Here is a 24,513-nt window from a genome sequence, read left to right on the forward strand (position 1 = left end):
GACAATAAAATGTCAGTAGAAAACAACGGAACTGATGCCGCAGCAGATGCGACTCAGCAGGGTCCTGATGGGACTACTGAACCGGGTGCAATATTCATCCCGGCACATTTAAGAAAATCTATAACGTCAAAACTTATAGAAAATGGACTGACCACACAGGGTGGCACAGTCGTCTTCGTGATAGAGGCACACGAATATCGGCAGACAGAGGTATTCTATTCTTGGATAAAATTTCCAGCGGCAAACTCCGCAACACACGAGTTCCACTATTACAAAATAGGGGATCCACCGGAAGAGTACGCTCCTTTCGAGGAGATTGAAATCCCATTAAAATACCAAGAACATTTACTTTGGTTTAAAGGCGCCCTAAAACATAATGATCATATAACCAGGCTCGGTCCACTAGGTAGACCAGGAGCAACGTGGCCGGTTCTAGCCAGCTACACACCACATCCGGGCATTGCAAAAATGTCAAAAGATGAGCTGCTAGCACAGCTAAAAACACTAATTAAAATACATAGGCAATTAGTCCAATATGTAATGCGGACTGCTACAGTCCAAACAGCTGTTAATGTTCCACAGCTGACCCCTCATCAGGGGAACACTAATAAAATTACACCACAGAACATACAATCATATCTTGGTAAAACACCCGTAAAACGGGAACAAATTCCTTTCTGGTTAGCGCAGAAAATTACTCAAATAGAGGCAGTATTTCCGAATACTACCCCTATTGAGAAACACAGGATCCTGACCATCTGCCTTCCTATTGCGGTCGCACCACACGTGGAGGACTGTGACACTTGGGGTACAGACTTTGCTTCCATTTACACAAAAACACACGGTGTTCCGTCCATGACGGTAATACCAGATGTGCTAAAACAGATTCAGAATGAATATGGTCCAGAACCCGCTTTAACTCTTGGTATGAAATTACTGAAAGACTTCAAGCAGGTCTCGGCTATATTACTAGCCAATATAAAAGGAGAAGCAGCATCTGTGGCGATCCGCCAGAAGTTGAAGGAAACAGATATAACAGATCAACCAATTGAGCTTGCCAGAATCATAGAAAAATGCTATGAAGAACTAGGTAGAGACAGCTTGGGTGGAAAACCAGTAAAGCCCCAACTGCTCGAAAATCCTGAAAAATTATTTATTAAAAATAATTCAAACACTCCTAAAGAGAGCTGGGATGGAAATAAACAATCCACTCCCAAGGAAAAAGTTTTCCAGTCCAGAGGAAGGTCTCCTCGACGAAGGGAAAGAACTCCGACTCGAGAACACCAGTCTCCCCAGAGGGAGCCCTCTGAGAAAAGATATAACCTTAGAAATAGGGATAATTTGAAAAAACCTGATAGATATCAAAGTATTTATACACGTCCCTCTCGATCTTTTTCGCAGAAATCGGAAAGAAGAGGACGGTCAGACCCAGGAGAGCACACCAAGTCCAAAGACAAGGAACCTGCTCAAAGTAAAAAGTTACAATTTCCAAGAAAGAAGGTAGCCAGTATTAGAGTAATCGAACATGCCGAGAATACTGAGGACACAGTTGAAAAACGGGGAGTGGGCACAGACAATGTTAGACAGTGCAGCAGAAATCAGTATAGCCCGCAAGATCCTGATTAGTCATCTGGAGACAGTGGACACGAATGAATACATTCAGGTTGAAACTGCCGACACCAGAGTTAGCGAGCCCCATAAGATATACGAAATAACATTGCGTATAGAGGGTGATAAGACTAGGAAAATAGGGTGTCTATTTTGGGATAAACTCTCAAAAGGCTATGATATTCTGTTAGCTGAAAAAGATTGGCCCCCAGAGTTTGTCAGGGAGTGCCCTCGTGGCGAAGAAATGATTATGCCTGCCTTCTCGAATCATATTTAGATTCACAAAAAATATACATATGCAAGGAAATGGGCAGTAGCCCAGGCACCGGCATTATATAAAAATCATGTAGGATGGGGTAAGGACTCTCCTCCTCACAAAATCCAGTTAAAAAGTCAACCGACTGCACAAAGGCAGTATCCCATTAAGCAAGAAGCTAAAAAACAAGTCAGGGAGATTTTAGATCAACTTGAATACCAGGGGGTGATTGAAACATGCACCTCTCAAATGAACAATCCTTTGTTTCCTGTCTCCAAACAAGACAATTCATATCGTCTATTTTTGGACTACAGACACCTTAATGCATGTTGCAAAACATTTGCAGTACAAAATTTGCATAGTGCTGCACTAATGAACAACATAGTTAGGAAAAAATATAAAATGACATTAGACATATCTAATGGTTTCTTTTGTCAAAACATTGCACCAGAAAGCAGATACTTGACCGCTTTCTCAATAATGGGGTCTCAGAAAAATTTCTGTAGGCTCCCACAGGGGTTCAAGAACCCCCCCAGGACTATTCTCAGCTAGAGTAACAGAGTTACTACAAATATATGATGATGAGGCATTATCTCACGTAGATGATATCTATCTCACAGACGACGACTTGGAGACTCACTTGAAAAGAGTGAACACCATTATACTTGGGTTCGCTGCAGAGGGTTACAAATTCAACTTTAAAAAGTGTCGAATTGCCCATCTGACAGTATTATTTTTAGGATATGAATTATCAAGTGAAGGGAAAAGCCTAGCGGACAACTTCTTAGAGAAGTGCGCTGTACTCCAAGCTCCAAAAAGGCTGAAGAATTTACAATCGATTCTAGGCTTTCTGAATTTCGGAAGAACTTACATTCTAAATTACGCAGAGAGGGTTAAACTTCTCTACAAACTAATTAAACCTGATTTTAAACCAATCACCTGGACTCAAAAACACACAGAAATTTTGAGATCTCTGCAAACAGACATGTTAGCAAAAACAAAATTAGATACACGTGACAACACACGCGATCTTGTAATCCGAGTCATCCCAGGAAGATGCGGTTTCACGTACCTGACCTCTAATGAGGGAGAAAAGGTACCAATAGCTTACAAATCACATTTGTACACAAAGGCTGAAATAAAATTCAGTTCAACGGAGAAAATTCTAACTGCGGTTCAGACGGCTGTAGCAAAAGAAAGGGCCCTAGCACAAGGTAAACGAATAATAATCATTACACCTACACCGGCTTTAGAAGCGGTAACTAAAGCAAGCATTCCTAATGCTAAAGCTTTGCATCCGAGATGGATCCAGTGGGTTAATTCTCTTGCTGCAACAGACGTAGTTTACGAATTTGATCCTAACTTAAAGACACAGGAATTTTTACAATATGAATATGAATGTCCTCTGCCAATTGAAATACTGCCTCTAGAAGAATACGAAAGTATTATATATACTGACGGATCAGCCCAACCCGCAGTTGGGGGCAAACAAGCTTACAGTGCTGCGTGCGCGATTGTTAAAGGTCGTTGGCACAAAGGAAAATTTAGACCAATGGTCACTAAAACACAATCTCTAGGAGATTGCTCAGCTCAACGAGTTGAATTAGTAGCATTTAAGATGGCGCTAGAGAATACCGATCGCGAATTCCCCACACTAATAGTGTGCGATTCTTATTATTGCGTACAATCTTATAATGAATACTTGCAGAATTGGGTGGAAAATGGTTTCAAAGATGCAAAAGGTGGCACAATAAAGCATAAAATTCTTTGGGAACAAGTAGTTCTTTTACAGAAAGAACTACAAAAGACTCACGTGATACACTCTCTGAGTCATCAACGTGATGGCGTTCACGTTGCAGGGAATTCATTGGCTGATAAAGCCGCGAAGGCAGCTGTGCAAACGGCTTCCGTAGCTGCGATTACTCGGTCACAAACAAAAATAGACAGCGACATTCTACAAGCTGTCAGTGCGTCATTAAAGGATGATAAGAAAACACTCCCAAAAGGCTTTCCAGAAATGTACTTATATTTTACAGATACGAATAATGTTCCTTTTGCCCGAATCCCTGGAGTGGGGGATAGAGTAATTCCAAACATGGAACACAGGTTAGGACTAATCAAAGCGGCACACAAAGGGATTGCCTCTGCACACGCTGGCGTTTCCGCAACAATATCACTATTAAAACAGAGATATTGGTGGCCTCGCATGAGAATACAAACTAAGAAGTATGTATTAGAATGCGAAATATGCCAAAGAATGAAAGTATCAACAGTAAAACGACCAGCGCAGACACCCCTTCTCATCTCGGATAAACCATTTGCATGTGTTTTTCCTGGACCACTGTGGTCCCCTACAAAGGGACGGCAACTTTAAATATATCATGGTCGCAGTGGATTCCTGTACGAGATTCATATGGATGTGGCCCCAGCGCTCGACTGACGCCAGAACGGTTATAAAAGATCTGCGAGTCTTTATCGGCACATACGCAATTGCCATGTTCCATTCTGACCAGGGTCCTGCTTTCAGGTCTCGAGCTTATAAGGAGGCCATGGCCAGCATGGGAGTTGGGTTGCGGTACTCTTGTCCGTCACACCCCGAAGGGAACAGTGTGGTAGAAAGAAAAAACCGGGACATAAAGCAATCTATAACAGCGAAGGTATTAGGTTCAGGTGCTGGGTGGGTCAAACATTTAATAAGTGTCCAATTAAGCCTAAATAACTTGCCAAGAAATTCTCTAAAAGGTTTCAGCCCATACGAACTATTGTTCGGAACTAGTATGCGAATTCAGGACTTAGATAGTCAGGTATCAGTGGTACAAGATAAGAAAACAGACTTTGACATCAAAGATCGTTTGGCTGTTTTACAGGACTTGAACGAAACAAGAAAATCCTTAAGCAACATAAAGTTAAAGCAACAGCCAGCTACCACTGACGAGGCATCACCAGCAACAGCCCCAGCAAGGCCTGTCTGGATTCCAAAGATTGGGGATCTAGTCAGAGAAAAAATAGCGGTGAAGAAGGAATTTGGGCCTTCTTACAGAAAAGCAGTACCTGTCTTAGCAATCAACGGAACAAGATCAGTAGTACTACCGCCCCTTGCTGGTAAAAAGGAGAACAGAGTTGTATCAATCAACCTGGTAAAACCACAAGCATGTGGCCTATAATCAACAGTAATTATAAACAAACAATGATCCAAAACCTATAGATTATAGTATTAGATCAAATCAAGTATAAATGTTCAAAAACAAGAGCAACAATAATTAGTCTGCTTTCTGTAACTCAAAGACTATATCTTTGAAAGGAACCTTACACCACGGTAGAGTGTAAATGGATACACACCCTTAATACTGTTAACAAGTGGTTGAATGAATTAGAGGAGATGAACAAACAAGTGGCACTGTTGGGAATATGAATTTAGACTAGTAGGTGGCAATAGGCTTTGTAATATCCTGAACAGTAGAATGTTTTTGAATTGGATTGCATTATGTTGTTTATCCCAATAGACTGTTTTGTGTGTCTTTTCTATAATATCTCTTGAAGAAACACAATGCAACTATGAGATATACCTGTCATTGTGTATGTAAGTTGCATAATGAATGTTGACATAGCCATGTTTGCAGCTCTGCCACTGTGTTATCAGCATTTTCCATCATCAATCTATGAATTTATTTTAATTTCATTAATGTGACCAATGTATTAACCTTATGTTGTTGATTCATGTGTGCACTGTGTCCGTTTTATGTGTCATCTCTTTTTGCAGCATGATAGAATTCCCAGAGGTCCTTTATACATTTCCTGGTCCTTTGTTTATCTTTATCCAACACTGCCCCCATTTTTCGAACATAATTTACTGAATAAGTTTTTTAATTAACACTCATCGCCGGTTCTTTAAATATGAGGCAATCGGGGCAGTCAACACTACATGTGTATATTTGGTTGTTTGAAATAAAATGCAACCGCATTGTATCAACACAAACCAAGGCAGTCCTCTTTCCATGCAGACTGCGTGATGCAGTCTGGGTATTTACGAACGCGGAAGGACTAATGCAGTCACCGACGGCGTCCTGCAGCACGGCTCGGATGTAGACGTTTTTCCGTATGAAAGAACGGGTAGGTGGAGACCATTTAAAAGCGATCGCTCGACTTTTGTACCACCACGCTTTCGTCCCGATCGGCAACTAAAACAAGCTCCCTGTATGTGTTTTTTATGCAGATTCTTATAATCGAGTAGGAGCGCTCTCCACACTAGAATGATTGGACATCCGGAAGCACCGTGAGGCTCGGATGTGTACGCTGATATTACCAATACAGCGGGTAGGTGTGGGCTTTTCTCCTCCCCCCTTTTTTAAAATGGTTAACTTTACACACAACCACTCCGAGCGAGACCTGATCCATTGATTTTGTGTCTCCTTCAATACAGTTCCTTCCCAATTGAATTGGAGTATTATTGCCATTACTTATCTGGAAATCAGTATATTTTAAACCAGGTAAGCGTCTAAAGTTATTTCAGTTTACATGAATGAATTTTTTTAAAAATCTGATAGAGTGGTAGTAGTGATATGAAAAATGACGATTCACTGTCATTTTTATAGTGTCCATTGAATTCCGAAGTGGAAGTTCGCAATCTACCGACTTGGGGGCATTGATTTCCCGGCAATAAGGTAATGGACGCCACCCAGTAGGGTCATACAGTAGTAACTATTAGCTATTTCACGCAGGGTATACTGATGACACCTTAATTAATTTTAGGTATCGTCCTCCGTGCCACCTATGAAATAACGCAGCCCTGACAGATATGAATTTAAGGTAAAATGATATTCTTGCAATAATAGCCACCATTTGTGAATTTACATATCAGTCTACTTAGATACATTCTGGATTCTATTCCAATTTGTCTCTACAGGACTCCTGTGGAGATGTGGTAACTTTGGATCACCCGACATCATTTTCTCTATCACGAAGGGTAAGAGAAACTGCCATACCCCATGTGGGGGATAGGTTTTACCTTTACACCACGGATAGTAATTCCACTATTCCTCTCCTTTTAGGGTTATTCAATATCCCCTGGTTGCCTCGTTTTGCTTTTTGTCCTGATGAAGACTCGCCATCCCCAGGTCCAAATTACCGGTTGGGAATAAGTCGAGTCGAAACGTCGACATTTTCAATATATGTACCTAGGACCATTGTTTTTCCAATATTGTAGACAGTGTAGGACTCAGAACATTTATGTTTATGTACTACAATGTTGTTGATCACGAACATATGAACTACGTTATTGGCCAGGTGTTCAATACGGTGAACTTTGTGTCCAGTATTGAGTGTAAGAATTATGAAAACTATCTCCTAATCACTACTGTGTAATTCCTTCTTTCCTTTCACTTGTTTTCAATTTTCAGATCACATCTTTCCTTTGCACGCTCCCGTCTTGGGGCAACCTATGTGTTTTTATTGACAAAAAATAATGTAAAAATGAATATAGAAAATTAAACAGGAATATATTTTCTTTAACCGTGGTGTAAGGTTCCTTTCAAAGATATAGTCTTTGAGTTACAGAAAGCAGACTAATTATTGGTGCTCTTGTTTTTGAACATTTATACTTGATTTGATCTAATACTATAATCTATAGGTTTTGGATCATTGTTTGTTTATAATTACATTAACCCAGGTCCATACCTTATGGGCTACCCCATTTCTATAATGGTTATAATCAACAGTAGGCCCAGTGGACTCCCAAGAAACAACAGAATACCCAAACTTGCAACAAATCCAAGAGGTTCAAACTGAAAGACTAATCACATTCGATCAGCCTGCAGTGCACAGAGAGGGACTATGCAATAATGCCATGGAACTCGTGCTTCTTGAGACACAGATTGAAACAGTTCGTCAAGAAACACCAGTCTACAATGATGTGGCATCAGAATGTGCTACCGAAAGACAAATTCAAAGAACAATCCCAACAATTGACAGAACTGCCTCTGGTTACTTCATCAACTTCGACAACTTCTCTGAAGATCAAAGCAACCCCGAAGTGATGCCAGAAACAAAAAAGACTTTTAAAGAAAAAGCAACAGAACTCTTTCAACAAATCAAAGAAGTATTTCTGGATGCACCATTGATTGAGCATTGGATTATTTCAGGGGTATTTATACTCCTACTATGCCTAATTTTAGTTTTAATTTTAGGAAAGTTTATTACAATACAAAGGACACAGCAAGTCAGAACATCAACTTAGTCCTCAAACCACACAGATCATCCCACGTGAAGAAAAGAGAACTGTCAACAGTAAATGTCACAGCCATTCCAATACCCGGTGATGTAGTATGGGAGAAAACAGACTATGAAATCTATGGTCCGGTCGAAATCCTCAAGTGTCCTCATCAATTCAAGGTTTCCTTAAGTGACTTTGTAAAACCTAGTACATTCTCTGATGATTGGGACTTTGAAAGTATTAATAATATGATGTCTGATTTAGTAATGTCAGCTAGATTCACAGATCATGATTATTTACAAGGTTCGTCTAGTTATGAACAGATGTTCTGCTTCACACATTATGGTGATAATTACTTGCATAGATCTGCACAACCTAGAAATGTTTTGAAGTATAATCAGTGGGAACATTGTGCTGCACCACCTAAAAGCAGTTCTAAAACATTCTATGAGAAATTCAAGTACTTCTCAGGGTTTAACACCAGTGATGCACAAACGTTTTATTATAAACTGTTAGATAAATCAGGGTTGAAAACAATGCTGACAAATACTAAATTGATATATTCAGAAGCATTTTATGAAAATATGATGACATTTGGTTTTGATTATTGGAAAAATAACATTGAAACAAAAACCATCTGGGGTACAAAAGAGTGGCAGGTACAAGGCCTAGAAGCATTGTTTCGAGCCTGCATGATCCCAGAACAAATGATGTTTTTAAATGACACAATTCACCAAACATCCTGTCTTGGCCTAGCTAAGATTAAAGACCTTAACAAACCGTCTATTCCAAAGCCAATACCTGACAATGCAACAACAGATATTGAGATAGACATATCTAAAATTTTACATTTAAACAGAATTGGAATAAGTGGTTAATCTGGCCTACTGACACAAACAACTGTCAAGATAGATTCCTGAAAAAAACACAGGGGCTAAAAATGACGAGACAAGACCCTAGATACTCCCAGAGACAACATCCAGGGATAGTAACAACATACAGTGTAGGGAAACTCTGCCTCGAATGGCTAGGATCATCCACACTGGCTGAAATTAAGCAACACTTATCTTTACTTAAAGATGGTGCTGATTTGCGCGATTTCATTCTGGGACCACGCAAACAGCGTCAAAAACGTTTCATAGCGACCAGTATCTATGCGGTATACAACGAGGCTTGGAAAGTCACACAAATTGAAACAGCAGAGAAAATACGAGAAATTGATCGTATTAATTTGGAAAAATCACTTTCTGTAGTGGACAATGGGTTAATGACTCTGTCCTCTAGAATATATTCGTTGGACAATATTGTATCATCTGCCTTTGATATAATAGACAGAGACTTGCTAATGTTACAGCATGGCCAGTCACAATTGCGTTCTATTGTACAGTTAGGCTGGACGCTGCAAAATCTTCGTTCAGGCTATGTGCCTTGGCGTTTAATCAACACAACGTCATTGTTTTCCATTTTTAACCTTACTGATAAACAAATCAGCTTGGCACAGAAAGGAGCAGACTATACAATCCTGAGCATCGAAAAACTTGAGAGATTACCTTTGACAATGTCAGAAAGTCCTGTCATTGAATGGATAATACATGGGATTATAACAATTCTGATAACAACTTTCCGATTTAAAAATTGCCTTGAATACATACCTACTGGCCAGTATGAACGATTGGGTAAAGGTTACATTACGTCAGCATGGAAATTACCATACACACACACATGCTATAGTGACAGCAACAAAAATGTATTCCTTAGTGGTGAAAATTGTAAACGTTCACTGAGCGGTATACTTTTGTGCCAGGGTATTAATTTACACGGAGCCTGTGAAGGAAATTCTACCAACCTTTCAAGCCACCAACATGTCACACCTGCAACGCAGATAGAGCCTTTCTTTATGCAACTCGCAAATGGGAGTTACATTCTAATAACGGATCACAGCTGTTGTGGCCTTTTGCCAGTGAAAGCCTATCTCGTAAGGATAACTTCCATGGTCAAATGCTGTATGCAAGCATTGTTTCTGAGCGTGCCTGGAGACATAGAGACTCCCATCTGGCCTCGTTTGAATTTCTCTTCTATACGATTGATACTTTAAGCAAAATGAAGTCTGTGCTTTTGCAGACAACAGTGCCCATCACGTCATCAAAAGAGACGTATGATCTCCTAGTTGCAAGGACGGCTACAGAGATACATGACCTTTTATCAACAAATTGCCCCGTGCATTTCGTAGAAATGCTTAGCCAAATTCTTAACATGTCTAGTGCCATAGGCATCCCAGGCATATTTAAGACGATTTTTACGGGACTGCTAACACCATTTCAAGCAATTCTGAGTATCATTCCCAATTTTGTCCATTCAGTCTTTGGTGGCATACCCCTATTTTTGGGACTTGTAGCAGGGATTTTATTTTTGACCCTCCTGCTCCGATATGGCAAGCCACAGCTCAGACATGACTCCGGCGGGAATGGAAGAAACAATCCTAGCAGTGCGCTACCGGGATAGAATAACTAGAGTCCTTGGATTGGCCAGGCTGAGAGATCTAAAAATGACCTGGTTCCTTTCATTCAGACCTATATGGCAAAACTGCATCTTACCTGTGCTTCGATGTATGCTATGCGGAGATGAGTTGGACATCTGTCTTGCACTTCCATCAGCAGTACCAATGGATATCGATACTTTGCTAAGTCCGATAATGGCTCACGCATTGTGTTGTCCCCAGCGGCTACCAATCCTGATGACGGCATTCGTTGAGACTCCTGTACTACAACTAGGTGGTAACAGTGGAGCGAGTGACAAAAGCAGCATCACCCAGGTATGACCTTCTGTGAGCATTGCTGATCCAGACTTTGATGACAGCAATCATTCTCACACCTGCCAAGTTACAGCACTATCGAATTTGGTCAAACTGTCACCTGATTTTGTAGACCAATTCTTTGAGAGCCTGTCTGATATGATGTTCTCACCCGAACAGAAACAATAACTTTAGAAAAGCATTCCGACACACGGCGTTCCCATTAACTCTGAATTCGGCCTTCAGTTTTGATCATCAAAAACTGCTAAAAGCGTTGGAACTCTATTACCCCGTTCACAAGAAAATATTTTTTGGATTAAACTATTTTTCATAATATTTTCCCCTTTTTCTGGCACGTATTCTTTGCTTAAAGTAGACCTATTCATAAAGAACAGTAGCTTCTACTTCTATTTAGGTAAATCTAGAGACATAATAACTTAGCACCAGCCTCTAGCACATTTTACTGAAATGCATTTATATGTGATGAAATTATCTCGCCCTTCTTTTCTGTATTCAGAGATATTTCATGTGTAATTCTTTTGCAAAATCGTTCATTGATTGCATATGTTATAATTTTGAATGATTCCTATGCTTCAAAGACGTACAGTACCTATATTTTCACGTATTTCAAATACGCCTATTTCAAATGCAAATATGTATTTTGGGGTGGGCAATGTTACACATGCATCTTATTGCTCTAGTTTTAGTAATTTGATGGACATAAATTCGTGGAGTGGGTGTCGCGTTCTAATCTAGGACCCTGATCGATACTGTGACCTTATGCCGCTATACGGCTATAAATCCATTTTTCCCTATATTGGCATAACCGATCAAATGCAATATTCAGAAACTCGTCTCTGGCCTCACACGAACAGAGCCACATTTCAGAATCGCTTCCTCAGCAACTTCCTTTGCAGCTCATTAGTGCAAATGACATAGCAGAAGCCACTATCTAAGATTCCTAGATTACACTCCGAGTTCTTCAACAAGATAAAAACTCAGCAACCTGGGAAAGCCCCGCTTGCTATGTTTTGATTAGTAATAGAACTCTAATGAGCACTAAGAGACGATCACTTCCTAGTGGCATCTTTATTGACGTCTTATGTCCAAAAACTTACGTCAAACAAGGCACCTTTCAGGTATAAATATTACCAACGTTGCCTTAAGCAAATGCTAGCAAGCTGCCTCATAGACATCGCTGCCGTTATCGCTGCTGATGCTATCGCTGCGAACGAGTGAACGATGGTGTGGGGAACAGAGGAACTGAACAGCCGTCCCCAGCAGATGCAACCAGCCCGCGGACGCTGCCCCTCCTTCTCCTCCTCGACGCGCTGAGAGAGACGCTGTCTTTTCTCATGCCAAGAAATCCAGCTCCGGTGTTTCCAGCCTACTCTTGCGAGTGACTGGGATATCTAGTCCCTGGAAGGAGATACCAGACCTCCAACATTCTATTCCAGAGGTATGGTGTTGACTAAACCCTTAGAGAGAATTCTTGAAAGCAAACCTTGGCAAAACCAACTTAACTTAAAGCTACTTACTTACTCCCCTTCCAAGTATTAGGCTTAGGTCAGGTACACTGGGGTAGGCGTAGTTAGAAGCACCAGTTGAGTATGTTAGTCAAATGTATATATGAATGTATTTATGTTTTATTCATTTTAAACCATTGTATGGCTAAGAAACCATATCAATGCTTTTACAGTATTATTTAGCAATACTCATTTTACTGTACACACTTTTTATAATAACAAGTCTTGCAATTGTGGCAATTCATTTCTCTTGTATGAGAAGAAAGACTGTTCAATAAATGATACCTTTTATTGAAAACGCCTGTCTCTCTATTCTCTACATATTGTGAAAGTAATCTGCACAACAACTGACTGAGTAAAATAACTGTCTATTGTTTCACACGACTCTAGAGATTGACTCTTATCTGAGGAGCAAAGTTGTCATGTTGCACGGTTGTTGGAAAACTGAATCCCTTCTTGTCTGTACCAGGGAAGCTGATCACTTTCTATTCAGTCAAGGCAGTTTCCAGTGACCTCTGAGCTAGTTGGTAACAAACCCAATTAAGTTTAGCATAGTCAGTAGAGGCCTGGAAGATCCGCACTTCGACGTCGATACTACTGTTTATGTTATTCCAATGCGCAGGGCCTATTGGGAAAATAGGAACTACACTACAGCCCAATTGTCCCACAGAAAGTAGCAGTAAGCCCCAACCCGCCCCTTTGTATGCCCTCCTGGTCCTGGGTGCTAGGTTAGCTGCCACGAGGTCCGAGAACTGGGGGCACCAACTTGCCAAAGTTGTTCAGGGAAAGGTGTTGGGTTCTCTGCCGCCTCTGGGTGATGGGACCTGAATACCTGTATCTTAAAGCAAAAGAGAGCATCAGCAGCATGGTTTAAGACTCCTGGCACATCTTTGGCTCGGAACAGCAAATTAATTTTCATGCACAACAGTATTATCTCATTTAGTAGACGCAAGATCATTTTATACTTTACATTTTACATATAAACTGTTAGATAAATCAGGGTTGAAAACAATGCTGACAAATACTAAATTGATATATTCAGAAGCATTTTATGAAAATATGATGACATTTGGTTTTGATTATTGGAAAAATAACATTGAAACAAAAACCATCTGGGGTACAAAAGAGTGGCAGGTACAAGGCCTAGAAGCATTGTTTCGAGCCTGCATGATCCCAGAACAAATGATGTTTTTAAATGACACAATTCACCAAACATCCTGTCTTGGCCTAGCTAAGATTAAAGACCTTAACAAACCGTCTATTCCAAAGCCAATACCTGACAATGCAACAACAGATATTGAGATAGACATATCTAAAATTTTACATTTAAACAGAATTGGAATAAGTGGTTAATCTGGCCTACTGACACAAACAACTGTCAAGATAGATTCCTGAAAAAAACACAGGGGCTAAAAATGACGAGACAAGACCCTAGATACTCCCAGAGACAACATCCAGGGATAGTAACAACATACAGTGTAGGGAAACTCTGCCTCGAATGGCTAGGATCATCCACACTGGCTGAAATTAACTATCTTTACTTAAAGATGGTGCTGATTTGCGCGATTTCATTCTGGGACCACGCAAACAGCGTCAAAAACGTTTCATAGCGACCAGTATCTATGCGGTATACAACGAGGCTTGGAAAGTCACACAAATTGAAACAGCAGAGAAAATACGAGAAATTGATCGTATTAATTTGGAAAAATCACTTTCTGTAGTGGACAATGGGTTAATGACTCTGTCCTCTAGAATATATTCGTTGGACAATATTGTATCATCTGCCTTTGATATAATAGACAGAGACTTGCTAATGTTACAGCATGGCCAGTCACAATTGCGTTCTATTGTACAGTTAGGCTGGACGCTGCAAAATCTTCGTTCAGGCTATGTGCCTTGGCGTTTAATCAACACAACGTCATTGTTTTCCATTTTTAACCTTACTGATAAACAAATCAGCTTGGCACAGAAAGGAGCAGACTATACAATCCTGAGCATCGAAAAACTTGAGAGATTACCTTTGACAATGTCAGAAAGTCCTGTCATTGAATGGATAATACATGGGATTATAACAATTCTGATAACAACTTTCCGATTTAAAAATTGCCTTGAATACATACCTACTGGCCAGTATGAACGATTGGGTAAAGGTTACATTACGTCAGCATGGAAATTACCATACACACACACATGCTATAGTGACAGCAACAAAAATGTATTCCTTAGTGGTGAAAATTGTAAACGTTCACTGAGCGGTATACTTTTGTGCCAGGGTATTAATTTACACGGAGCCTGTGAAGGAAATTCTACCAACCTTTCAAGCCACCAACATGTCACACCTGCAACGCAGATAGAGCCTTTCTTTATGCAACTCGCAAATGGGAGTTACATTCTAATAACGGATCACAGCTGTTGTGGCCTTTTGCCAGTGAAAGCCTATCTCGTAAGGATAACTTCCATGGTCAAATGCTGTATGCAAGCATTGTTTCTGAGCGTGCCTGGAGACATAGAGACTCCCATCTGGCCTCGTTTGAATTTCTCTTCTATACGATTGATACTTTAAGCAAAATGAAGTCTGTGCTTTTGCAGACAACAGTGCCCATCACGTCATCAAAAGAGACGTATGATCTCCTAGTTGCAAGGACGGCTACAGAGATACATGACCTTTTATCAACAAATTGCCCCGTGCATTTCGTAGAAATGCTTAGCCAAATTCTTAACATGTCTAGTGCCATAGGCATCCCAGGCATATTTAAGACGATTTTTACGGGACTGCTAACACCATTTCAAGCAATTCTGAGTATCATTCCCAATTTTGTCCATTCAGTCTTTGGTGGCATACCCCTATTTTTGGGACTTGTAGCAGGGATTTTATTTTTGACCCTCCTGCTCCGATATGGCAAGCCACAGCTCAGACATGACTCCGGCGGGAATGGAAGAAACAATCCTAGCAGTGCGCTACCGGGATAGAATAACTAGAGTCCTTGGATTGGCCAGGCTGAGAGATCTAAAAATGACCTGGTTCCTTTCATTCAGACCTATATGGCAAAACTGCATCTTACCTGTGCTTCGATGTATGCTATGCGGAGATGAGTTGGACATCTGTCTTGCACTTCCATCAGCAGTACCAATGGATATCGATACTTTGCTAAGTCCGATAATGGCTCACGCATTGTGTTGTCCCCAGCGGCTACCAATCCTGATGACGGCATTCGTTGAGACTCCTGTACTACGACTAGGTGGTAACAGTGGAGCGAGTGACAAAAGCAGCATCACCCAGGTATGACCTTCTGTGAGCATTGCTGATCCAGACTTTGATGACAGCAATCATTCTCACACCTGCCAAGTTACAGCACTATCGAATTTGGTCGAACTGTCACCTGATTTTGTAGACCAATTCTTTGAGAGCCTGTCTGATATGATGTTCTCACCCGAACAGAAACAATAACTTTAGAAAAGCATTCCGACACACGGCGTTCCCATTAACTCTGAATTCGGCCTTCAGTTTTGATCATCAAAAACTGCTAAAAGCGTTGGAACTCTATTACCCCGTTCACAAGAAAATATTTTTTGGATTAAACTATTTTTCATAATATTTTCCCCTTTTTCTGGCACGTATTCTTTGCTTAAAGTAGACCTATTCATAAAGAACAGTAGCTTCTACTTCTATTTAGGTAAATCTAGAGACATAATAACTTAGCACCAGCCTCTAGCACATTTTACTGAAATGCATTTATATGTGATGAAATTATCTCGCCCTTCTTTTCTGTATTCAGAGATATTTCATGTGTAATTCTTTTGCAAAATCGTTCATTGATTGCATATGTTATAATTTTGAATGATTCCTATGCTTCAAAGACGTACAGTACCTATATTTTCACGTATTTCAAATACGCCTATTTCAAATGCAAATATGTATTTTGGGGTGGGCAATGTTACACATGCATCTTATTGCTCTAGTTTTAGTAATTTGATGGACATAAATTCGTGGAGTGGGTGTCGCGTTCTAATCTAGGACCCTGATCGATACTGTGACCTTATGCCGCTATACGGCTATAAATCCATTTTTCCCTATATTGGCATAACCGATCAAATGCAATATTCAGAAACTCGTCTCTGGCCTCACACGAACAGAGCCACATTTCAGAATCGCTTCCTCAGCAACTTCCTTTGCAGCTCATTAGTGCAAATGACATAGCAGAAGCCACTATCTAAGATTCCTAGATTACACTCCGAGTTCTTCAACAAGATAAAAACTCAGCAACCTGGGAAAGCCCCGCTTGCTATGTTTTGATTAGTAATAGAACTCTAATGAGCACTAAGAGACGATCACTTCCTAGTGGCATCTTTATTGACGTCTTATGTCCAAAAACTTACGTCAAACAAGGCACCTTTCAGGTATAAATATTACCAACGTTGCCTTAAGCAAATGCTAGCAAGCTGCCTCATAGACATCGCTGCCGTTATCGCTGCTGATGCTATCGCTGCGAACGAGTGAACGATGGTGTGGGGAACAGAGGAACTGAACAGCCGTCCCCAGCAGATGCAACCAGCCCGCGGACGCTGCCCCTCCTTCTCCTCCTCGACGCGCTGAGAGAGACGCTGTCTTTTCTCATGCCAAGAAATCCAGCTCCGGTGTTTCCAGCCTACTCTTGCGAGTGACTGGGATATCTAGTCCCTGGAAGGAGATACCAGACCTCCAACATTCTATTCCAGAGGTATGGTGTTGACTAAACCCTTAGAGAGAATTCTTGAAAGCAAACCTTGGCAAAACCAACTTAACTTAAAGCTACTTACTTACTCCCCTTCCAAGTATTAGGCTTAGGTCAGGTACACTGGGGTAGGCGTAGTTAGAAGCACCAGTTGAGTATGTTAGTCAAATGTATATATGAATGTATTTATGTTTTATTCATTTTAAACCATTGTATGGCTAAGAAACCATATCAATGCTTTTACAGTATTATTTAGCAATACTCATTTTACTGTACACACTTTTTATAATAACAAGTCTTGCAATTGTGGCAATTCATTTCTCTTGTATGAGAAGAAAGACTGTTCAATAAATGATACCATTTATTGAAAACGCCTGTCTCTCTATTCTCTACATATTGTGAAAGTAATCTGCACAACAACTGACTGAGTAAAATAACTGTCTATTGTTTCACACGACTCTAGAGATTGACTCTTATCTGAGGAGCAAAGTTGTCATGTTGCACGGTTGTTGGAAAACTGAATCCCTTCTTGTCTGTACCAGGGAAGCTGATCACTTTCTATTCAGTCAAGGCAGTTTCCAGTGACCTCTGAGCTAGTTGGTAACAAACCCAATTAAGTTTAGCATAGTCAGTAGAGGCCTGGAAGATCCGCACTTCGACGTCGATACTACTGTTTATGTTATTCCAATGCGCAGGGCCTATTGGGAAAATAGGAACTACAATACAGCCCAATTGTCCCACAGAAAGTAGCAGTAAGCCCCAACCCGCCCCTTTGTATGCCCTCCTGGTCCTGGGTGCTAGGTTAGCTGCCACGAGGTCCGAGAACTGGGGGCACCAACTTGCCAAAGTTGTTCAGGGAAAGGTGTTGGGTTCTCTGCCGCCTCTGGGTGATGGGACCTGAATACCTGTATCTTAAAGCAAAAGAGAGCATCAGCAGCATGGTTTAAGACTCCTGGCACATCTTTGGCTCGGAACAGCAAATTAATTTTCATGCACAACAGTATTATCTCATTTAGTAGACGCGAGATCATTTTATACTTTACATTTTGATTTTTTATGCATTCTATCACAGCCATGTTATTGGACTAGAAGACCACTGATTGGTCCCTCAATTTACCGGCCACACTGTCAATGCTACCAGGATGGAAAAAAGATTGAGGAAGCTTATGTTAGTGGTAAGCCCAATGTCCACCCACCATGCTGGCCAGTGTTGTGCAACCCATGCTGTACCTAGAATGGCACCAAAACCCTCGCTACCTGCTGTGTCGGTCATCAGAGCCATCTCCGGGTCGGGCCTGGGAGCTGCGGGCCACACAACCCTACTGTTATAATCTTGAAGGAATGTTTGCCTGATCCACATGTCCTGCTTGACTTCCCTGGACAGTCTGGTGTGATGGTGCTGCTCCCTGAGTCCCGACATGGCCTGTGCAATAGTGCGCGAGAAAGGTCATGCCAAAGGAATTATCCTCAAAGCAAATTCAATTGACCCAACACCTGCTGTAACTGATGAAGTGTGACCTTATTTTTCCCCAAACACTGTTGCAAAGCAGCCCTAAAATCCTTTATTTTCACCTCTGGTAAACGTGATACTCCCTGTACTGAATCCAACTAAATCTCCAGGATCCCTTTTACCGTGCTCGGTCCAACTGTCTGTGCCTTGTGCCAGAGGCACGCCAAAGTCGTGCATGAGTGCACAGAACTTCCACAATGCCCCCAGCACTCCTGTGAATCCGGGGCCCCCAAGAAGAGGAAGCTATCCAGGTAATGTAGTACACATTGATGTCAGGTTGCCCTACAGAAAACCCATTCCAAAAAGGAGCTGAATTTCTCAAAGTACGCGCAAGACATCAAACAACCCATAGGCATACATTTGTCCAAATAATACTTTCCCTTGAATTGAAAGCCCATCAGGTAAAAATCAAGTGGGTGCACTGGCAACAGGTGTAAAGCTGATTTGATATCAGATTTAGCCAACCACACGGCCCCTCCCCAAACCTTTGAGTATCTCAACTGCTTGGTCAAAAGAAGCATACTTTTGTCACTGCATAGGTCATCATCAATGGTGTTGTTCAGTGACAAACCTCTGGGGGCGAGAGATTATGGATCAGTCTGAATTCAGCTTGCTCATTTTTTGGGACTATTCCCAATGGGGAGCAGATAAAATCCTGCATTGGGGGGCCTCCAATCGGCCAGCCACTCTGCCCAACCAAACTTCTTTCTCAAACTTTGCTGTTGCCACCCTTTCATTAGTCCGGATTGATAGCTGGTTCTGGCAGTGTGACACCGCCACATACCCAGGCACTGGGATCCTGAAACCATCCCTGAAACCTTCTAACAGAATTTTTGAAGATTTTGGGCAATTGTAAAAATGTGCAACCATGGTATCAAAGTGTTGGTCATAATGGGGAATCTGGCCCTACTGAGTGACATACTTTAAGTCTTGCTTTTTTTCCCCCTTTGTCCTTTGTTTTCTTAAAACATTTAGACTCTGGATGGGAGGAGTTCGAGCAGAAAGAACATGCGTGCCTGAATTTTCATGTGCCTGCTGCTCTGGTACACGAGTGCCTGTTAAAGTCCAAGCACACCCCCTTACTCTTACCTCCGCCTCCTGAGCCACTTGTTTGGCCTGAGCGAAAGGGCTGACTCCAAAGAGTATCCTGTGTTGAAACCCGGGTGGCCTCCTATGGGCCACCTTTGAAACGTGTCAAGTATATGATCATACCGATCTGATTCCAGCATAATGGAGGGTCCGACGCCTTAGCCTTTCTAAAATCCTTACCATAATCGTTCTACCTGATGCCCCCATAGGTATCGTGTGTGCAAGTTATCCTATTTTGATAACATGTCATTTCAGAAGCCAGGCCTGGGAAACGTTCGCCCATTATGGGTGTGAATACTGTGAAACCTTTGATCCAATTTACAATGTTTCCTCAACCTTAAACTTCAACAACATGATTGCCCACTCTCTAGGGAGCATCCATTCTTCATTCTTTTTGGCTTCTTCCCTTTCTGGCTCATCCAGCAAGAGGGAAAACATGTTCACATAGCAGCCTTTCCAAATAATTTATTTTGTATCTTGTGACACATGCCGACCTAGGTGCTCCCTACCGGAGCGCACTTCGCCTAAACCCAAAGGTGGCAGTGTTTGTGGTATACCTGCTGCTGCACCCACCGCTGGTTTTGCTGCTCCTGGATCCATCGGTGGGTTGACCGTGTTGGGGACTCCGCCGTTTGACCATGTGTTCGCATTGTCGTGCCTGTTGCTGGGTCAGCTAAACCACCTACAGGCTGCACCCCCTCCAACTTTGCCTTTATCTCTCTGGCCTTTTATGAAGCGTCCTCCCTGCTACCCGACACCCCAGCTGATGGGGACCAGTTACCCACTTTCCCCAGCCAGGGAAGCACTGCTGCTAGGTTAGCTACTAAATCTGGTTGGACTGGTGTGCTACCAGAGGGGCCCCCCGTCATAGGGATCAATGGACCAATGGTGCCTGTGTGAACTACATCCCGTTCCCCCTGTTGTGCTTGGCTGGTCCTCAACTGGTGACCCTGCCCCATCGTTGCTAGGCAGATCCCCCAACACCTGTGTTAGGCTGAGAGCTGGTATGTGGGAATGGTACGGGCTCCACCACCCTGGGCATCAACCCTTCAGGAATTGCAGCTGGGGCACCCTCTGTCCCTTCCCCCTCACTAGCTCACTGTTCCCCGTCTTTCTCTGCTCTATTCCTTTTGGGATTTGGGGGAAAAGCTGCGGTAGGTACTACCCCCAAACACCTGGGCGTATCCTCTGCCCCTGCTTGGCCCTCCACCCTGTCTCTCAGAGCTGCTAATGCCTGCCCCATCTCATCCACTTTTTTTACCATGGAGTCCATTGCCCCCAATTTTTCTCATCATTGTAGCCATAAAGATATCCATACGGAGATCCCGCTTAACCTTTGGCGCCATTATTGTAAGCAAACAAATACATCAACACACAACTAATACTGTCCTGAAATAGCTGGTAGGAAGATCTCTATGGTCTGCAGCATACCAATTTAAAATACCAGGTGCCTCAGGACGTGATACCACCCTCCCGATGACAACCGTCCCTCAAAAAAGGCCTACATACAATAATCCCCATCCTCAAGATCTAAGCCAATGCCCAAACCCTTACCTTATAGTCGTAGCACCCACCAGCCGGCCACTGCACCCACACAATCAGAGCCACACCCACCAGGTAGTCTAGTGGGTCAGGTGAGTCACTCAAACCTGCGTGGCTCCCAGAAGCTATGGAAAATGTAGGCCTGCCGGTGTTGCCCCCAAACCTAGTCCTGACGTGTGCGCCACAGATGCTGCCTCTCCACAATGGAAAATGAAGCATGTCCACTGAGCCCCTTTTACTGGAAAATGCTGGAATGATCCAAGCAATGCTGCTCCCAAGGTCCTTCTCTTTTTGTCTTCCTGTGCAGTTGCATAGCACCACCTGCAGGGAAACAAAGAAACCAAAAGACAAACAAAGAGAGCCCTCCACTGAGTGCTCAGCTGCCCCCAAAACTGCTGATCCCCCAACTGTTGCACAATTTGCGCCTTTCGGTGAGATTGGTAAAGAAACAGTAGCTTTGCCAAAACAAAGGGTGCACCCACCAAGCGCTCTGATCGCTATCAAAAAAATCTGCCCCACAGAATTTCCAAGTGTTTGCCAACTGCCCCAAACTGCCTGAAAACTATTTGCGGGACTTGAGGGCACCGTAATGCGGGCAGATTCCCAAGCAAAGTCCCTGTCACAAACACCTCCTCAACTAGGGGGTTGAGGGCACCAAATGCGGGCAGAATTCCTACTCAGCACAACCACCCCTCAGTGCCGATGCCTCCTGTGTCCGGCTACCGCTTCACACTCCTCCTGGCAAATGATTGCACCCGTCGATCCATCACAGGTGTTCCTCACTGTCCAGCCGGCCCCCTGGAAACTTGCTGACTCCTCACGCAGTGTCTGAAACAATTGTTTCTTTTCCCCAAGCTGTCCTGCCGGTTCCCTAGAAACTCACCGACTCCTCACGTAGCGCCTGTAAACTTACGATACACCTGGGAATCCTGAAATATAAAAAAGAAAGAATTAAAACCACTGGGGCTTCAGCCTGAGGCCCTTTTCCTTGCATGATCCATCATTAAAGCTGGGGAGCGGTGAACAGGGACTGCTCGGACTGCTCCCCAGCCTTTTAAACCTGTGGGGCCAGGCAAGCCGGTTTAGACTGGACTGCCTGACGTTTCTTCAACACGTGAACAGGAAGCACTTCAAGTGCTTCCGGTTCACGCTCCACGTTCACTGGACCAATCGGGACGATGCTGACCAGGGGAGGCAGGGTGCTGAGTCACTAGTGTGCGCAGCGCTCCCTGCCATCCACTGTGTGCGGGGGCCCAGCGTGACCGCCATATTTGGGGCGTGCCCGAGTTGGGTCCGCCTCTCAATATTGTCTGCTGTCATTCTCTGACACTCGCTTTAGCAAGGGCACGGCACTGCTTAGAAAGCACATGTGCAAGTATACATGTGCTTGTCTTCAAGTGTAGTATTTACTGTAGGATAAGGTATTACCTTTCCCCCGCCCAGGTGAGGCATTTTGGTGGGTCTTCAGAGCTTCTCCTTTATGATGCACAGAAGTGTGATTTTGAAAAGCAGCCCGGGAGCTATGGACTTAAGCCCTGTGATGGCGTGTGGGAATTCCAGCTCCATTTATCGTACTCACCTGGGCCCATAAACATTCACACTTTGAACTAGCAGTCCTGCTTTCTACTTTCAGCCAATCTGTACTTTGAGTCCTTTTAGGACTAATACATGTAAACCATGACTTATCAATCCTTGTCAATTATGCTATAAGTCCTAGGGCTCGAAAAGGGAGTTACAATAATGAGTAGTCAGTCTAATTATTATACCTTTCCAGTAATAACCACCAACTCAGGAGCAGTTTTAAACACTTGATCTATGCAAGTTTGTTCAAATTACAGTGACCATAAATTTCACAAGCAAGAATATAATTATTAAGACATAAAGTTTGCAAGAAATCACAGTAACACCATGACATACAACATGGATTATATTTACCTAGAATGGGGCAGGGACCAATCCTGGCCACAGGCTGGGGCAAAGACAGGGGCTCCTGACTAATCAGGTGCCCACAGGACAGGACAGGTGCAGATCAGGACATGTTACCACAGCTAAGTACAACGCCAACATTGCACCCCTGTCGCTTAAGCCAATTCAAATACCCCGATTGGGTAATTGATAACTCTCCCTCAGCTAAATCTTGATTCTTCTGACAGAGTGCTCCGCCAGCACCTCTGCTCTCGATCTCCTATAGCATGCGTTGGGTCAGTGACAGGTCAGCTACTCTGACAAGTCGGACAATTTCTCTATCTAAGCATACCTTAGTTATACCATTTCCAGGGCAATGTACCACCCCTAAATGTTGCAAATCTATGTGTTCCCCTTCAGTGATTGGTCAGAAGGACGAGGAGAGGTCATCACACCATACTAAGAAGAGATTGTTTCAAATCAATATAGTTGATCAAAGTTTCCCCCCACAATTTATTATCCCATGTCTTTATTCCGCCCATCAATATTATTTCATTTTAATATATAAAGTGTATCAATTCTTCTTCATTTCCCAGGTTAGGGTTGAGGTTTTCCCAGGCACATTAGCGGAAAGACCAATTCAATGCCATTGCTCGAGGACTCTCAGAGTTCTGTACACATGCACAGAGCAGATTTTCAAAATGGCTGTTCGTGTCACCCTTGGGCCCAAATACAAGCTAGTAACAAAGTCAAACAGAGACACATTAGAATACAAAAATAAATTAATGCACTGTATACCACTTATCTTTACTCTAACTCCATTACTTTATTTTTACTATGGCATTAATAGTTAAGCGGAACGAATAAAGTTTATTACAAGCAGCAGCATATGCTTTAGTGTGAGTAAGCATAAAGCGGCCATCTTGGCACTAGTGCACAGAAGCAAGAAGATCCCACCAAAAGCAGAGATACGTCACACCATGTAGTTGTGGCAGACGGATGCTAAGAAGAGTTCCCGCGTTTTCGGTGGCCATTTTAGGACACTCGGGTTACTGTTAGTAAAAGCACATAGGTAAGCTTCCCCTAGATACTAAAAATGTTGTGTATTGCAAATATTAGTAGACAAAACATGTTGAATAATGAATTATGTATTATTTAGAGAGGACTGAGTCCAAGCTAGTTTTTGTACCTATGAAACCTTGCTCCATCAATCCCCTCTTTCATCATATTTTTTTTTACCACCCGTTATACCTTCCCCGGATTCCCAGGTATCACTGCACCTGTGTTTCCAGACAACATAAAACACAACACTAACTTTACATGTTAAGAACATATAATGAATAATCAAAAATTCTGTCCTGTGAAA

This window comes from Lissotriton vulgaris, chromosome 2_1 (assembly GCF_964263255.1).
Source record: "Lissotriton vulgaris chromosome 2_1, aLisVul1.2, whole genome shotgun sequence".
Taxonomy (NCBI): domain Eukaryota; kingdom Metazoa; phylum Chordata; class Amphibia; order Caudata; family Salamandridae; genus Lissotriton; species Lissotriton vulgaris.